Below are 17493 nucleotides of genomic sequence, written 5' to 3' on the forward strand. Positions count from 1 at the left end.
TGTACCACTTGATTCACGGAAGAGTGAAACATCACCTCTCTCTCTTGAGAGAGATTTTTAGATAAAAGCTGCTAATGCTTTGCAAATTGAAAGTTTATATCATTATACATACAGGTAGAATCTTCAGAGTTGTTAAAACAGGTGATGTTCTGTATCCCATCCCAGAGGAAAAAAAAACAAAAACATGAATTAGATTACCAGAGAGGTAGGTACAAATGATAGCAGGATGGATCAAGAACTCAGGCAGGAGAAAATGATACTCTACTTTGGGGATGGTCTGGACTATATATGAGGATGATGATGCTGTTCTTTTTGGGGGAGCGACAGCCAGAGTGGGCAGGGCAGAAGGAGAGGAGGGAAAAGAAGGTGAAATTTTGACTCCTGGCTGTGGAACATTTTTTTCCTTACAGATTTGAGAAATGAAAAGTGTTAGTCACTCAGTCATCTCCGACTCTGCAACCCTGTAAACTGGATGGACCCACCAGGTTCCTCTGTCCACGGGGTTCTCCAGGCAAGAATCCTGGAATGGGCTGCCATTCCTTTCTCCAGGGGATCTTACGGACCCAGGGATTAAACCCCAATCTCCTGCACTGCAGACAGATTCTTTACCATCTGAGGCACCCAGGAATCCATTATTTCTAGCCAAACAAGACCTTTGTTTTAAGTTCTTGCTTTTAGTATGATTAATAGGTTCTTATTGCTTAGCGATGGTGCCCACACCCAGGACACTCAACCTCTCTTGAGGATCCAGGGGTTTCCTCATCAGCTTTAAGGCCTAGATCCAACCTGTGAGTCTCCATTTTCTCCTCCATAAACGGGAAGGTTGGACCCCAAGGCCCGGGAGAGCCGTTCCAGATCCACAAAAGGCAGTCAATGCATAGAGAATGAGTTCCTGATGGGAGTGACTTTTCTGGTCTGGGGGGCTTGGGTGAGACTGAATAGTCTGAAGAATGGGATTGAGGGCAAGGACTGGTCATGCGCTCACAGCCTTAGGGTGGCGAGGGACCATTCCAGAGAGACTGACCGCATGGCCGGATGGGGGCAATGTGTCACGTGGTACCCGCTGACCTGGAGGCGCAGATCACAGCCCTGCAAACCATGGAGGAATCGCTCACTCATGCCTAGGTCACAGAGCCCCATGCAGGCTCTGAGCACGGAGGCTGGGGCGGGCCTCCCTGGGCGGCGCTCTCCTGGCGTGTGAATCACACCAGCACTCGGATGCCGGGGTGCCCTGACTCACGAGGGGAGGACAATGAGGCTGCTTCTTGGGCTCCACCTGTGTGTCTCCTCCGCGGGCTGATTTTAACCTGCGCCCCGTCCTACAGCATAATCATGCACGTAACAGCTCTGGTGCATTTTGTGCATCCTTCGAGCAGATATCAACCTGGGGGGTGGTTTGGGAATCACCCCTTCCACCTGCCGTTGGTGTCGGGGGGGCTATGCCTACATTCTCCCTGACATCCCACTACAAGGTCAGCCCTGCTCTCTGCTTCCTGGAGTAGCCGGGATTTAGAAAGAGGTCACAGGAAGCCCTCCTCCCTCCGCCCTGACCTGCTGACGCCCAGCATCCCTGCAACCACGCTGAGCCTCAGTTTCCTTGGCAGGAAAACGAGGAGGTGAGGAGGTTGTCCCATCTCAGAGACAAAGTTCGTGAGAGACCCAACAAAGCTCAGGACTGAAAGCTCTCTGAAAATGGCAACTTCTTTTTCAAGGCTAAGATAGGACGTGCTCCTGTGCCTTTGGTTTTGGGATTTAAATGCTGCAGGATTATATTTATTCTCCTGAGCTTATTGCGTTTCCCATGGCTGGTGAACTCATCCGGACTTCATCGGCTGGTGCAGAAATCATGTCAGTTTGAACTTTCCTCAGCCTGCGATTTGAGTCAGTGAGAAGTAATGGCAAAACAAACGTGGCATCCTGACGGAGCTGGGTCTATTCTTACATAGTACGGTTTTGAGGCTAATGTCTTTTCAAACAGCTCTGTTTTGCCTGCAGACTTGAATACCCTCATTATAAAGTGTTTGAAAAAAAATTTCCCTTATGTTTTTTTAAAGAGCGCCATTCTTCAAAAAGATGTCAAGAAGCTCTTTTCTTCCCCTCTTGCTACAAGGTGTAATGTAGAGATAAGTATAAAATCTGGTTGGAAATGTGACCTATATTGGACTGGCAAAGTGTAATATCAAGCAAACAGCTAGTCTGGGAGCTGGCTTTGTCCTACCTTGCCACTGATATTTGGAGAAAAGGACCTCATATTGTCCATGGACAGGGTAAGCAGCTTGGAAGTCAATTATGGTTTTAAAAAAATGGGACTCCTTGGCTTGTGGAGTTCATTGGAGTTCGGAACAAGTCCCTGGCCTGCCTCACAACAGCCTAAGCCAGGTCTTTTGGAAAACATTTTATTTTCATGCTCAGAGTAATAAGAAGAGAAAAGTCATTTTTTTTTTTTTTTTTGCAGATGAAATGGTACTGATAATAAAAAGTAGGTCACACTTTCTCTGTGTCTCTTGACTTTCTCTGAAAAGACAAAGGAGGGTTTCAGAGATGAGAATGAGTTGGGGCAAACCTTTCACCTGGGTGTTCTTCGTACTCAGAGTAAAACTGGGGGCATTTTTGGTCTGGGTTGACATTTTGCAGAGGCAAGGGAGATGGCGATGGGAACTCTGAGGGCTCGCGTGGGGGTGCAGAGAGCAGATCATCCAAGCTTTTGAGAGAGGTGAGAACCACAAGTTCAAAGGACTATTGGTGGTTATGACCTTAGGGTTTGGGGCAGCAAGGCAGGAAGACACGTCACGCTAGCATCCGGGGGAGACGGCGCTGCTCTGCACAGTCATTTACTGTCCACTCCCACAAGCGTGCAGCCCTTCCAGCAAGTGGCCCGGTCACTTCCTCTGGCCAATGAAACAGGGCTGAGAGGACAGGTGTCACTCCCAGGAAAAAGCTTTAAGAACTCACCTGGCCTCATTCTCTCCTGTCTGACAAGTCCTGCAGGAGAGCTCTGTCAGAGCAGCTGAGGGGCAGAGTCAGCTCTTGATGGATCTAGAGCATGTAAAACTCACTCTTTTATTTTTAACCACATGGCATGTGGGATTAGTTCCTGACCAGGGATGAATGGATAAAGAATACACACACACACACACACACACACACACACACACACACACAATGGAGTACTACTCAGCCATAAAAAAGAACGAAATAATGTCATTTGCAGCAACCTGGATGGACCTAGAGATCATCATATTTAAGGGCAGTCAGCCAGACAAAGAAAAATTTCATGATATCACTTACAAGTGGAATCTAAAATATGATACAGATGAACTTATTTGTAAAACAGAAACAGACTTATAGACATAGAAAGCAAACTTATTCTTACCAAAGGGGAAAGGTGGGGAGGGTAAATCAGGCATTTGGGATTAGCAGATACCCACTACTATATATAAAACAGATAAACAAGGACCTACCATATAGCACAAGGAACTATATTCAATATATTGTAATAAACCATAAAGGAAAAGAATGTGAGATATATATATCACATATATATATATATCTCATATATATATATATAGATAGATAGATAGAGAACTGAATCATGGTGCTATACACCTGAAACTAACATAGCATTATAAATCAACTATACTCCAACAAAAAATAATAATAATAAAATAAACAAGGCATGAATTAAAAAAAAAAGGAATTGGTCACTGTGGAACTGTGACATGTTACATGTTCATTAAACTACAAAAATGGCAAAAACAAATAGTACATGTTAATTACTATTTCTTCTATGAGGCGTAGTAGGGGTTCTGGGGGAGCACAAGAGATACAGTCCCTACCCAATTGTAGCTAGTCACGTAGGAAAGAAAGACATTAAATACCAGCTGCAAGTGTGATGAGTGGTTAAGTTCAAGGACACGGGCTTCTGTAGCCGGGGAATGAAGATGTGTTTCCAGATGGTGGCAGTAGTGATTGAGAGCATGGAGAAAATTCCCAACTGATGGCTTTGTTGTCTCCAGAAAGTCCTGAGTTTAAGAAAAGAATGAGCACGGTGTAGGATGAGGTGGAGAATCTGACCAGATGGGTCTCGACCAATTAATGCACAACTCTGGAGAAGCAGTTCCCACTGATGGACTCGGCAACAGAATTTCACACGTCAGGAAGTACACAAAGGGTAGGTGTTGAGTTCAGTCCACCACGAAACCGCCTCCACCTATTCTGATAATGATACTTGGATTTGATTTTAGGAAACCAGAGCCTCCCGAACTCTTAGTCCGTGAACTCTTGATGGTCTGCAGTACCTGCAACAGGATGAATCCTACCACTCAAGCCCTGCCAAACTCCAAAATCTCTCACCACAGAGACTAGTTCAGGATGAGCATGCGGTCCAAACTGAGTCAGAATGAATCCCCAAAAGGAGAAACTCTGCTCTTTTCCCCCTGTGTTGAACCTAGGAAGATATGGCGGAGAGCTGTTGGTCCTTGTCATGATGTCCAAGACACGAGCCCATCAGAAAATGGTAACAATGTGGAGGAAACGTAACTAAGGATAAAAAAGATGGAAACCAGGAGTTGATCATTTAGCCCCTGGATCAAGCATTACCTGATCTCCTTGTCACAACTATATTTTCCAGTTGGGTGAAGTTTTCTTTCATTTGCAGTAGAAAGTGTCTATGGTAACTTCATACAGTGAAAAGGGGGGAATGATTTTCTTGACTCTGAGTTGTTATAATTTGACAATCTTTCCCAGAATCTATCAGAGATTTAGCTCAGAGTCAATCCCAGATATGATCGCTTTGGTTCTGCAGATTTTGTGACTGGGTTTGCCTTCTTATTAATAGACAAGGTGACCATTCATCCCTACTGGTTTCAGATAATCCTAATTTATGTCTCTCTTCCTGAATAATTATTATTAGTATGGCTCTTTTCACTTTAAAAAACATCCAAGACTGATTAAACAGTAAAGTATAAGGTTACCCTACTCATAATTCTTCTTTACAGAGCTTTTTTCCTTTAAGAGTAGAATCCCATACCCCCTTTGCCAAATTCTTTACAGTGATAATGGTGGCTAATTATACTCAGCAAATAATCTCATCTTGCCAGTCTTCCCATGTTTGACTTTTGGGGGATTAATCACAGCTTTCTGCTGTCTAGCGAGGTTCTAGAGAGCATGGCATTATTGTTTTATCTAAAGGAAATCCCTCTGCGACAGGCCCCCATCCATCAAACCTCCTGGAGGAGAGTGAACTGATTAAAACTTCCTGGCCTGCAAACTTGTTTGCTAACGTGTGGCTTCCTCCACACCAACAGCACAGGGTCTTCCTCCCGCAGCAGCGTGTTTGGGATTCCACTTAGGGTATTGTTTTATCAAGATGGGACGGTGAACCCTGCGCGAGGACCCCGTGCTGGGAATCTGATCACCCCTGTAAACACAATGATAACGTTGTGTCCAGACGCTGGGAGAAGACAATGCTCCCGAATTCCCTTTTCCTAATTAGACTTTGAAACAATCGGTGGGAAATCCACGCTCCCGCCCACCCCCAATCATTATCTATCGGCCTTCATTTCTGGGCATTGATTGAGCTTGGGGTATTTTTGTGTGTGTGTGAAGGAACAGCAAATTAAAATTCAGAATTCTCCCTTTTGTCTTCCTGGACCGTTCATCTTGTTAGAAAGCTGGGGTGACAGATGAAAAGTCGGAAGTAGATGATTTGGGAGCCTGTATATGCTTGTATAAATCGAAGCAACTTCCCTTTCAAAGTTATTCCAATAAACAAACGTTTAATCAAGGCAGATGATGGGATGTGAGTTTGTAAAGAAATTTCCTAGAGAACTCTTTTGGTGAGGGGAAGGCACAGACAAGCCACCTTCGCCAAATGGTGGGCAAACACCTTGTCTTCTGAGTGTCCAATGATTTTGCTACATCAACTGTTATTCTGCTGGTAGGAATCAGCTATATCATGAAGCAATATTTTCATTTTTTTAAAATCGGAAATGCCCAGGTCCCTGAGGATGTCTGGTGCAGGGGAGTGCCTGTCCACGTCCTTCTGAGCTGCACTTCTGGCTGGCACCATCAGAGAGAGAGTCATCACCAGCAATCAAGTCGTATTAAGTCGATTTACATTTACGATTGCCCTGCAGAGTAACAATTAAGCCATTTAGATGGAAAAATCTCCCAGGCTCCTGCAAAAAGGATCGCTGGCATTGCAGATATAAAACATTGTGTTCTCATGTAATTCAAACAGCCAGGACAACGACTAGCTGACCAAATTCTCTGACTGAAATGTCCTGTAAAGGGAACCCTCTCAGCCCGTACATGACAAGTAAGTCCGTTTCCAAAGGCAGCTGGCAAACCTCCATCTCTCAAGCTTCTCAGACTGACCAGCTGCGTCAGTGAACTTGGGGACATCACTCCCGGCGGAAGAGCAGCAGCATTCTAGAGGGGTGGGATGGGGCGGGAGGTGGGAGGGAGATTCGAGAGGGAGGTGACATATGTATGCCTATGGCTGATTCACGTTGACGTTTGCAGAAACCAAGACAATTCTGTAAAGCAATTATCCTTCAGTTACAAAATAAATTAATCTCAAAAGAAAAAAAAAAAGTAGCCACATGAACACACCCATCAGTTAAGGTCACGGTGGCTGCTATGATGTGATAGAAAAAAACAAAATTCTTGCTCACATAAAGTCCAGACTGGGTATTCTTGATCAGTGGGGTGACCAGGCTTTATCCAGTGACGCAGGGACCCTGGCTCTTTTCATCTCATGGCCCCTATCATCTTTAAAGTGTGGCTTCCAAACCTGCAGTGAGGAATGGGGAATGAATGATTACACGTGGACAGTCTGAATGGGTCAGACCTAGAAGGGCCCACACCACTTCCACCAATAGTCCACTGGCCAGAGCACAGTCACGTGGCCACAGCTAAACACCAGAGAGGCTGGGAAGGGAAGTCCAGCTGTGTGCCAGGATGAGGGAAATGGCTAGGTGATGCTCGGGACCTCTGTCTGCAGCAAGCAGTGAGCAGAGTCACAAGCAAGTTCTCTCTCCCTCCAAGTTGGACCCCCTTACACTGTCTAGGTGACGGCAATTAATGATCAAAATCAAAATCTATTCTGGCAGGATGTAACAAGGGCGCCTGAGTTGGGGAAGAAAAACCGAGGGCTGAAATCCAATGGATTAAGTCCCTGAATCAAAGAAGCCCTCAGACCTGCGGTCCCTCAGACAGCCCTGGAACTGGAAGGCTAATCATTCTTCTGGGATGCCGAGTTTTCTCGCAGAGTCCCCGGAATGCACCCTTCGACCTGTAGAGGTTTCCCATGGCTCTGATCTCTTGCTAATGGATAGTGTTCTCCGAGCTGATGGTGTTTTAAAGATGCGACATGTGACCGATGATAATAGGTCCGACCTCTTCGGGGACGGCGTCATGCGCCTCCCTGTCTCAGCCTCCCTTACTGGCTAATTACATAACTTGACTAGAACTTGGTTTTTAGGGCATCAATTTTGCCATTGCCTAATCACAAGTAAAACCATAAAGTTTTATGAGAGCTAAAGGGACTGCCTTTTGCAGAGGGGAACTGAAATGAAAATTAAAGGGAACATAAAATGATAAGAAAATAAAATGAAATTCCGCCAGGTGTTTTTCCCCGGATTGCCACACTAAACTACAGTGCTGGGGACATAATCCTATTGCTTATTGTCTCTGACGAGGCACCGAGGGAGAGGGAAGAACCTGGCATTTTCTGATCACAGGCAACGAAACTGAGGGAGTTCCAGCAAGCGGCTTTAGGAGGAGGCGCGGAAGTAAACCCCTCAATCCACCATCTATGTAGGCCTCTAAGCGAGTTCTCTGAGCTTTAGACTTGTCATTTATAAAATGCAAAAAAGTGCAACTCTTCCTAGCATTTTTGTAAAGATTCGATGAGACAGCACATATAAAATGCACAGCACAGTGCCTGGCCCTCAGTGGGGCTTCAGGTCATAGCACATTTCTCATCACTGCTAACAGCAGAAGAAGCTTGGGCTTCCTTGGTGGCTCAGATGGTAAAGAATCCGCCTGTGATGCAGGAAACCTGGGTTATAGCTCTGGGTCAGGCAGATCCCCTGCAGAAGGGCATGGCAACCCACTCCAGTACTCTTGCCTGGAGAACCCAATGGACGGAGGAGCCGGGTGGGCTACAGTCCATGGGGCTGCAAAGAGTCAGACACGACTGAGCGACTAAGCATGCGCCATGACAACGTGGGGTACCATCACCACATTACAGATGAGGAAACTGAGGCTCAGAGACAGCAAAAACAAAAACAAAACTGACCCAAAGTAACAGTGCTAAGGATGGCTGCTGGCCTGAGACAAACACACCCCATTTGCCTGACTCCCTGCATTAAGATCGAGCTGATGCGTCAACAACCCACATGCTTCGTTTCAAATAAGGATGCTACGTTTTTGTTTGGAAAATGACCCACGTGCTCCTGGTGGGAAATACACTGGCAGGATGGGCACAGAGGCTGACGGATGTCAAGAGCACATCCTTTCAGGAACTGGACCTTGCGCCTAGACCTGTGAAAGGGCTCCGGCACTTAAGACGAGTATCATTTCCAGGAAGCCTCCTGCACCAAACGGTGGGGTTTTGCCCAGAGGCACAAGAGAGACTGAGGGTTAAAGCCAGCCAGGAGGCACTCTGGGGACTCACAGAGGCCAAGTGCGTGTGCTTCTCAGGCCGTGAAATATGGCCCCTACTCTGACACTCTTCTAATAGCATGGATGTTCACTCTCCTTGTTTTCATGGGGTTTATGGTCCATAAAGTTTAATAACAATCTTACCAGCGCGGCCGAGAGCACACCAGGCTAGTAGGCCGCCCTTCCCAAAGGGGACCTGGGTTTTCCACTCCCGCCCCCCGGGCATCTTGACGCGTCCCCGCGCGCAGCTCTCATTTGGGGCCGCATGACCACGGGGTAAAGCGACACGGAAGGCTGGTGTTGGCGTGGACAAGGCGAGGGTGACGCTCACACTTGGCCTTGGCAGTAGGTCTCACTTAAGGCCGGTCACAGAGCCTGCTTGTCGGGCCACGCGGGACCCACTGATGCCACGGTGTGAGTATGTCGAGCTTTCACTCCTATAACCGGACACTTAACATAGACTCCAGACCCCTCCAGACGCGGAGCTGCGCCTGAGCTGCTCTCAGCCTCCCTTCCTGCCTCAGCGACTCACTGAGGTCCTGACCGATCGAAGCTCCCAACAGCTGGCCGGCCTGCCGGCCCTGGCTCGCAGCAGGCCTCTGGCTGTCCGCTTCCTTCAGAGACGGCCTTCTCCCGTCTTTCTGAGTCTTGACTCTCCTTTATTCCACAGCCCCGGTCAAAGGTCAAAGATGCCTTCTGGATCCCCGTCCTCGCTCTATGAATGCACCCATTACGTTCTACACAGCACTCACCACCATCTGAAACAGCTTATTTGTGTACCTGTGAAACCCCTGCATACGGAGGGAGAACAGTCCTACCTGTGGCGAGTAAGGGAACTGAGCCTCCATGGAGCTAGGCGTCCCGGGGGAATCCCAGAACTGTCCCTGCGGTGAAGGCCCAGGGACCACTGCATATTGCAACTGGGGCCTGGTTTTGCAGGGGACCACTGAAGGCTCGGGATGGGGTACTGGGGGTGGGGCGCCCTTCCTGGGGAGAAGATTCCAGCTGGGGAAGCAGGCGAAGGAGAAGAAATCCTAACCAGGCTATATTTACATATCACAGAGCCCTTCCTGCTGGGCTGGCTTTGCCCAGAAACAAAGTCCTCTCATTTCAGGCCAAGAGGCTTTCCTCTGAAGCTAAATTCTGCTGTTCCTCCTACTTACTCCTTCCTGGTGAAGACAAAACAGTTCTGTTTCCAAAAGACACAGGGAGACAATTCACCAGACTGGTGGCTTGCTGTCACTCTGGCTCTCCTTGGAAGGCTGGGGCTTCACCAAGGAAGCCTAGGTTTACAGGAGTTATGTGAGAGTTCTCTCCTGAGTTTGTCTAAGGCTTGTAACCAAGGAGACAGAAATGCTACAGCCTATGACATTCATTTATTCATTCATTCACTCATTCATCCACTCACTCACCCGTCCACCCACCCACTCACCTACCCACCCATCCATCTATTCATCCACTCACCTATCCAGCCACTCACACATTCATCCACTCATCCATCCCAGAAGCATTTACTGAATCACTACTAAGCTTCTAACACAAAGCTATTTCTCCCTTCTGGATCTTCCATCCTTTGGCTAATTAATGACAAGAAGAGGAGTTTTGGATGGCTGAGGTTGGGGGATGGAGGTTCCAACCCTTGTGGGAGCTCAGCCAGATTTGGGCAATTTGGGAAAATATGGTTGATGGAACTGATGGGAATTCAGGACACACTACCCCAAAGTAGGCACTTGGCATACTGAATACTGAGGCTACTCTAACTTTCTCCCTCCATTTTCCCCAGAAATAGGTCATAGATCCCTCCTGGGAGAGGGTCCCCCCCACACCCCAAGGAAAGATGCATCCTTATCTCTGAAGACAAAGGAACTCAGATAAGCAGGTCCTGTTAAGTTTTTCACCCAGTTTCCTGCACTCACTTCATATTTTTTAATGTATCATATTCTTCCATGACTGACACTCTACCTTTCATCAAATCCAGCATAAAACTTCATTTCCTCAGGAATGCTCCTGTGTTTTGCAAAACTTACATTAAATAAATCTTATGCTTTTTTCTTGTTAATCTGTCTTTGTCAGTTTAATCTGCAAACCCAGTCAGGGACCCTAAGTTGTTCGGTCCCTTAGTCATGTCTGACTCTGCAGTCCCATGGATGCAGCATTCCAGGCTTCCCTGTCCTTCACCACCTCTCAGAGTTCGTGCAAACTCATGCCCACTGAGCTGGCAATGCTACCTAACCCTCTCCTTCTCTGCTGCCCCCTTCTCCTCCTGCCCTCAGTCTTTCCCAGTGTAGGGTTTTTTCCCAATGAGCTGGCTCTTCAGATCAGGAGGCCAAAGTATTGGAGCTTCAGCTTCAGCACCAGTCCTCCCAATGAATATTCAGGACTGATTTCCTTTAGGATGGACTGGTTTGATCTTCTTGCAGTCGAAGGGACCCACTTCTCCAGCATCACAGTGTGAAAGCATCAATTCTTAGGGACCTGGAGAGGACTGAAAAAAACGTTTCCCTCTCCTACACAACTAACAATTGAAACTGAGAGTTCCTTGGCCCATCTTCCTAAGAAGTTCTTTTTTTTTAAATTGACTTCTATAAATAGGATACTATTCTTCTTGCATTCAGGTGGCTCACTTCCTTCAGTTCATTGTCCAGCCTTTTATTAATGGAATAATTCTTCCAGGAACCATCAAATCATTTGATTTACCATTCTTTTTTTTTTTTTTTTTTTCAGAGCAGAATTTCCCCATCTCGGACTCTCTTTCATTTGGAAGCAAGTATATGTGGACCTGATATACAGCTGAGACTGGCATGTAGTCTGTCCTTCTCTCCTGGGGCCTACTGTCCCTTGCACATCCAGGGCAGAGGGTGTCCAGGGTACACCCGCTCATACAGGATCAGTCAAAAGCCTTTAAAGGCTTCACTGCACAAGGCTTTTAAATTGACCTCCAAAATACAGGTGGTCAGAGATTCACACTTTCAGTTAAAAACAAAAAAAGATTGATGAAATGTTTTAAGAAGTTATAATGACACTCTTAAGATGAAGTGCTCTGTAGGGAAGCAGGGGGAGAATGGGGGAAAAAAAGCATATATATACATATATAGTGTGTAGTTGCCACTGGAGTGGGCTGCTATTCCCTTCTCCAGGGGATCTTCCTGGCCCAGGAATTGAAGCCAGGTCTCCCACATTGCAGGGAGGTTCTTTACCATCTGAGCCACAAGGGAAGCCCATATATGTATATATATATATATATATATATAGCATACAGACAACCAATGGGATCACCAAGTAGAAAAGGGAGGTGACATCAAAAATGGCAAGTGATTTTTAAGGACAGAAAGATGGTGATTTCCCTCCTCCCACTAAACTCAGAAGGATTCAGCATCATAGAACCAAAGACTGACAGAAAGGCCAGGCGTGAAGACCTCAGACTTTCAGAAAGTCATAAGTATGATGGGTTACAGCCATCTTCCCATTGGAATTACCCTTCCTCTCTCCCAAAGGTCCCAATCTGGATGATCCATTCCAGGGTCACACCTCCAGGGCAGGCTGAGCCTAGCGGGGAGGGGGTTTACCTTTTCAGTGCCTGTTCCATTCAGAGAGGACACAGACAAGGTCATTTAAGGGACCACATCACAAGTTTCTATAATTGGCAGCTTCTGCTTTCAAGAGAAGTCATAACAATAGTTTGACTCTGCATCTGCTGCTGGTTGCCTAGCAGTTATCTACAGAAAGGTTTTCCCTGCCTGCCTCTGTAGGTGACTGTCCCCTACTTTTCGGAAAGAGATCACATCGATCAAAGGATACAGGTGGTGTGGATGTGATGTTTCCAGCCGATGGGGCTGTACCCTTTCCCAGACCCAGGGAAGCTCTGCTCACTAACCATGTTGCTTGGAGAAAACGACTCATCTGCTCTGATCAGATCCTCCCCTGTAAGCAATGGTCGTTCCCAAGAGTTCTGAGAAAGGAACGGAACATTCATCATTGCCTGGTGCATCGAGAGAAGCCTACGCCACTGCCCGGGAGATGCTGTCACGACGACAGGCAGGCCTGGTTCCAATGTGCTGTGTTTCACTGTGCTCTGCGGATGTTGTGTGCTTTTTTTTTTTTAACCAGACTGAAGGTTTGCAGCCACTCTGTGTCCAGCGAGTCTCTACCTCATTTCCCCAACAGTGTTATTTTTAAATTAATGCTCTTTTTAAATATCTAATTGTTTTTCTAGATGCAAATGGAGAAGGAAATGGCAACCCACTCCAGTGTTCTTGCCTGGAGAATCCTGTGGACAGAGGAGCCTGGTGGGCTGCCGTCTATGGGGCTGCACAGAGTCGGACACGACTGAAATAACTTAGCAGCAGCAGCAGCTAGATGCAAAACTGTACACTTGTTGTACACTTAACAGACTACAGTAGAGGTCGAGGTAGCTTTTATACGCACTGGCAAACCAAAAAAATTCATGTGACTTGCTTGACGGCAATATTCACCTTATTGTGGTGGTCTGGAACCAAACCCACCATATCTCCGAGGTCTGCCTGTGTGATTTTTATTATCCCCATTGTATCCACAGTCCTTAGCATCCATGTTACTAGTGAGCTTGTCTTGTAGTTCCAGAAAATAAGCCCTGGGACTCCCCTGGTGGTCCAGTGGTTAAGAATCTGCCTGCCAATGCGGAGGACACAGGTTCAATCCCTGGTCCGGGAAGACTCCACATGCCTCAGGGCAACTAGGCCCACGCGCCCCAATTGCTGAGCCCACGCTCTACAGGAAGATAAGCCAGTGCAGTGAGAAGGTGCTCGGGCATCGCCACGAAGGGCAGTCCCAGCCTGTTGCAGCTAGAGAAAGCAGGGGACAGCAAAGAAGACCCAGTGCAGTCAAAAATTAAAAAAAAAAAAAGAATGACAGTTTATTTTTTAAAAAAGGAAAGAAAATAAGCTCTGAAAAGTAAATGATAAATGAGGAGGCAGAGGAATGAACTAGTTTTAACTCAGCTTCCATACTTGGGGTAGACTCAATTCTTGGCACCATAAAATGTGCAGATGCTATGTTAGCTAAATCAATGCTGGCATCAATGATAACGGTAAGAGGTACTGACTGGTGGAGGAATTGTTACAGTAATTACTGGCCAGGTGGTAGTAACCACTGGCCAGGTGGCAGGTGAAGCCCCTTCTACACTTCAGTATCTCTCAGAATCCTCAGACAAACCCGTGAGGTCTATAGTGTTGCCTCCCTCTGCCGGGGCTGAAAGCTTTCCTGGTGACTCAGCTGGCAGAGTCCACCTGCAATGCAGGAGACCGGGGTTCGATCCCTGGGTTGGGAAGGCCCCCTGGAGAAGGGAACGGCTACCCCCTCCAGCATTCTGACTGGGGCTGAATGAGAAGCACAGACAGAAAGCCCCAAGCCCGATCTCTTCTCAGCAAACTTCAACAGAGCCAGAGAAACAACTGATGCAAAACTGATCGGCGTCTCCTTGCAGGCTGATGCTCTGTAGACTTAATGCTTCTGGAATTAAGTGTCTGCTATAAAAGACAACACCTTCAATATTTGGGAAAAAATATATTAGTGTTGGTCACTATTGGCTTTTTCCATCGTTTTCTTTTTGCTGCTCATTCATCACAGGCTAACACGGCAGGTTGGACAATCCACCTAGGCTCGTGGGCGCCTACAGGAAGGGCTGAGAACTCTGGTCAGGACCGGTCCCCTTGGCCCTTCCCTTCCACCCTGGTTATCATCACAGGCATCTCACTCTGGATGACACCCATCAGGCTGAGAAACCCCTGCTCCGTGTGGCTCCACACCTGCTTTTCTCTGCTTTGGTTTTTCACCTTCTTCACCTTGGGTGCCCCAGCATCTCTCCTGGGACGCAGGATGTTCTCAACGAGCGTTTGTTGAATGAGCAGTGAACACTCCAGATGACTGATATCTAATGCCCTGGACTCTCAGGCTGGCTGAGCAAGAAAGAAACTCACAGATGACCTATTCTAGTGCCTTCATTTAAGGGATGAGGGAAGCCAGCCTGAAGAAATGGTCTGCCTGGAGCGAGAAGTCTCTGGCTAGGTCCAAAAGGGCAGACCCAGGAATCATGAGCCCTGACTGAAGCAGGGATGTCTGATGTGCAAGGCCCTGTGTGAAATTCTCCAGTCCCCACTCACTTTCCCCTTATGCTTCAGTTGGGGAGCTAAATTTAGATGAAGGGGAAAAAAAAAAAACCATGCAAGTCAAGGCTGAGACTGGAAAGGGGAAAAAAAAAAAAGGAACAACAGACTTGCTTTCATTCTTAGAAGGCAGTGGGTGGGAAAGTGGATTCCCGCTAAGACAGAGCTGGCCTTTCTCACTGAGCAGGAAACGCTCAGCGGCTCTGGCTCTGCAGGCCCCGCGGGGCCCGGCCTGAGGGCTGAGCCGTGGGATGCAGGCGGCCAATCTGGACGCTGGGGTCAGGTTTTCTGCTGGGGTGTAGCTCTGGCCGGGGTCCCCAGTGCAAGCCTGCCCGGGGGCCGACCTGATGCCCGGCAGTCTAATGAGCTGCCTGGCGTTTGGAAACGCCTCGAGCCTGGCTCAGCGCCCACCTCGGGACCCTTGCCCTTCCCCGCCACCCTGCGTGGTGCTGCGGGATACGAGGGGCTTCCCGTGGGAAGGGAGAAGTCACCATCCCCTCGTCCTTGAGGTCATTAATCAGCGGGGCCTCTTTCCTCGGTGAATAATACCTCTCGGGGCACCTTCCCTACCTGTGACATCAGTTATATGGTGGAGAGGCAGATCCCGAGAAGACACGCAGGCTCTGGTGGGGTTTCGTGGCGAAGGTACCAGGCTGAGTTGTGGGCATGGATGACTCCGCACGACCGCTCCCGCACAGCCGGGTCTGCGGCCGGCCTGATATTCAGGGAGAGAAACATTTCTGCCGTTTCTCGTAGGATTCAGATGCAGAATGGCCAGTCGGCCCCGAGCATGCGGCAAACGTTTAGCTGAACACCAGAGGGTTTCTGCTCTCTCTCTGCTCTGTCTCCCCCAAAATGAGGGGCAGGTGGCAGGGAGAGAGAAAGGGAAACCGAGAGATAAATAATGAAGAGCAGGATGGAAAGAGGAAAGGGGAAAAGAAGAAATAATGCCAACAAAAATGCTCCGTTCTGATCCAATGAGGGCTCTCTAAAGATATTCTATACCCTGCTGGGTACTCTGAAACTTCCATTGAATAATAGTCTGTCCTTGCAAATTACAGTAAGTCAGACAGAGAAAGATAAGTATCATACAGTATCGCTTATATGTGTAATCTAAAAAACTGGTACAAATGAGCTTGTTTACAAAACAGAAATAAAGTCACCAGTGTAGAAAACAAAAATGTATGGCTGGTTACCAGGGTGAAAAGGTAGAGGGAGAGAGAACCTGGGGCTGACGGATACACACACTACTATATATAAGACAGGTAACTAGTAAGTACAGCATAAGAAGCTCTGCTCAGTCCTCCGCAGTGGTCTACATGGGACAGAATCTAAAAAAGAGTGGATGCACGCATATGCAAACTGATTCACTCTGCCGGACCACTGAAACTAACACGACACTGTAAAGCAACTGTACTCCACTAAAATGTTTTTATAAAGGAAAAAAGAAAAAAGACAACAAAGGCAAGCCTTTACATTATTGCTAATCCATTTCTTTCCAAGTCCCTCATTCATCTCTGTGTCTCCTTCCTTGCCTACTGTCATCACGGGGAGGGAGGTGAGTTTTGCACCTTGGACCTGGAAGATGAGCTGAGTCCCCTCCTTGAAGGAGAAAATGGGAGCTTCTATTGACTCTAACAGAGAACAGGAGTCAGGAGAGAGAAGTGGCCCATTGTGTAGACTGCGTTCTTCGAAACTGCAGAATAGGAATGCTGATGAAACCTGGTACTCTACTGCAGGGATTAATCACTGGTCATCTTAAGAACCAAACACTGAAGAAAACATGCAATGAGCTCCACTATGGGTATAATACAGGTATAAACCTCCAAAGGTATAAACCTTTCTTTTAGGAAAAAATGCTTCTGATTAAAAGTATAATCTTATTTAATATCCCTCAAATAAAAGGAGAGAGGCTATTAAGTGAGCATGATCGCTATGAATATTATTGAAAGCAGCGCTAATAGAGTTGTTTTTATGATTCCATTTATTCAAAATGAAAAATGGCATTCACCAAACATCAGATCTGATGAGTAAAAGATTTATAAAGCAACTGAAGAGGAAAGATGAACTGGAAGGAAAATCTATCCTGATTAGATGATTTTGTGGTTTGCCTATTGGATACAAATAAACTGACAGCCCCCAAATATCCTCCTTGTCCTCCAAATAAGGATCTCTGCTCGGAAAACCAGTGGAAATATAGACTATGGTGATTTGGGGGGGGGGTATGGAGAGCTAGAAAGGCTCTCTTCATTTTAAAATAGTGCTTCTCTATTAACAGAATGTCTCATGCTTTAAGGAAAAAATCACGACTACAGATTACTTGGGCGCTGAGCAGATTTCATGTACAGTTTTTAATAGTAACAGAGGACATTCTTGAGTGACAGTTCATTTGGGTTGAAGGCAGAGCCATGGACATGTACTGTGCATGAAGAAGCCAGACCAGAAACTTTCCACTGCAGCGTATGTGCTGACATAAAACAGCAGAAGAGAAGGCTTTAATCCCGTCCTAAACGAGTGTGCAGATCTCCTTCAAGGTTCATACCCAATACAGGCGAAAGGATGAAGGGCTTGTCAGTGACTTGCTCTTCATTAATAATAATAATAAAGGAATAAAATAAAGAACAGCAAAGTGCTTTGCAGGAAGAAAAAAAAAAAGCAGGGGCAGGTTGAGGAGAAGGTTTGT

General features: G+C 46.9%; 1 protein-coding gene and 1 long non-coding RNA gene across 3 annotated transcripts in view; both read right to left on the reverse strand.

The window, feature by feature from the left end:
- Positions 1-17493, reverse strand: part of WWOX (WW domain containing oxidoreductase) — an 895414-nt gene that overhangs the window by 247919 nt on the left and 630002 nt on the right. The window lies entirely within an intron of this gene.
- LOC110131447 (uncharacterized) lies at positions 5758-13310 on the reverse strand. Of its 2 annotated transcripts, XR_002312188.2 has the most exons (4): positions 12469-13310; positions 9834-9986; positions 6678-6796; positions 5758-6131 (listed from the first exon to the last, which is right to left on the reverse strand). It is a non-coding gene; the product is annotated as an uncharacterized lncRNA (long non-coding RNA). The 2 variants fall into 2 exon arrangements; XR_002312189.2 differs by lacking the exon at positions 9834-9986 and having other exon boundaries at positions 12545-13300.

Source organism: Odocoileus virginianus, chromosome 20 (assembly GCF_023699985.2).
Source record: "Odocoileus virginianus isolate 20LAN1187 ecotype Illinois chromosome 20, Ovbor_1.2, whole genome shotgun sequence".
Taxonomy (NCBI): Eukaryota; Metazoa; Chordata; class Mammalia; order Artiodactyla; family Cervidae; genus Odocoileus; species Odocoileus virginianus.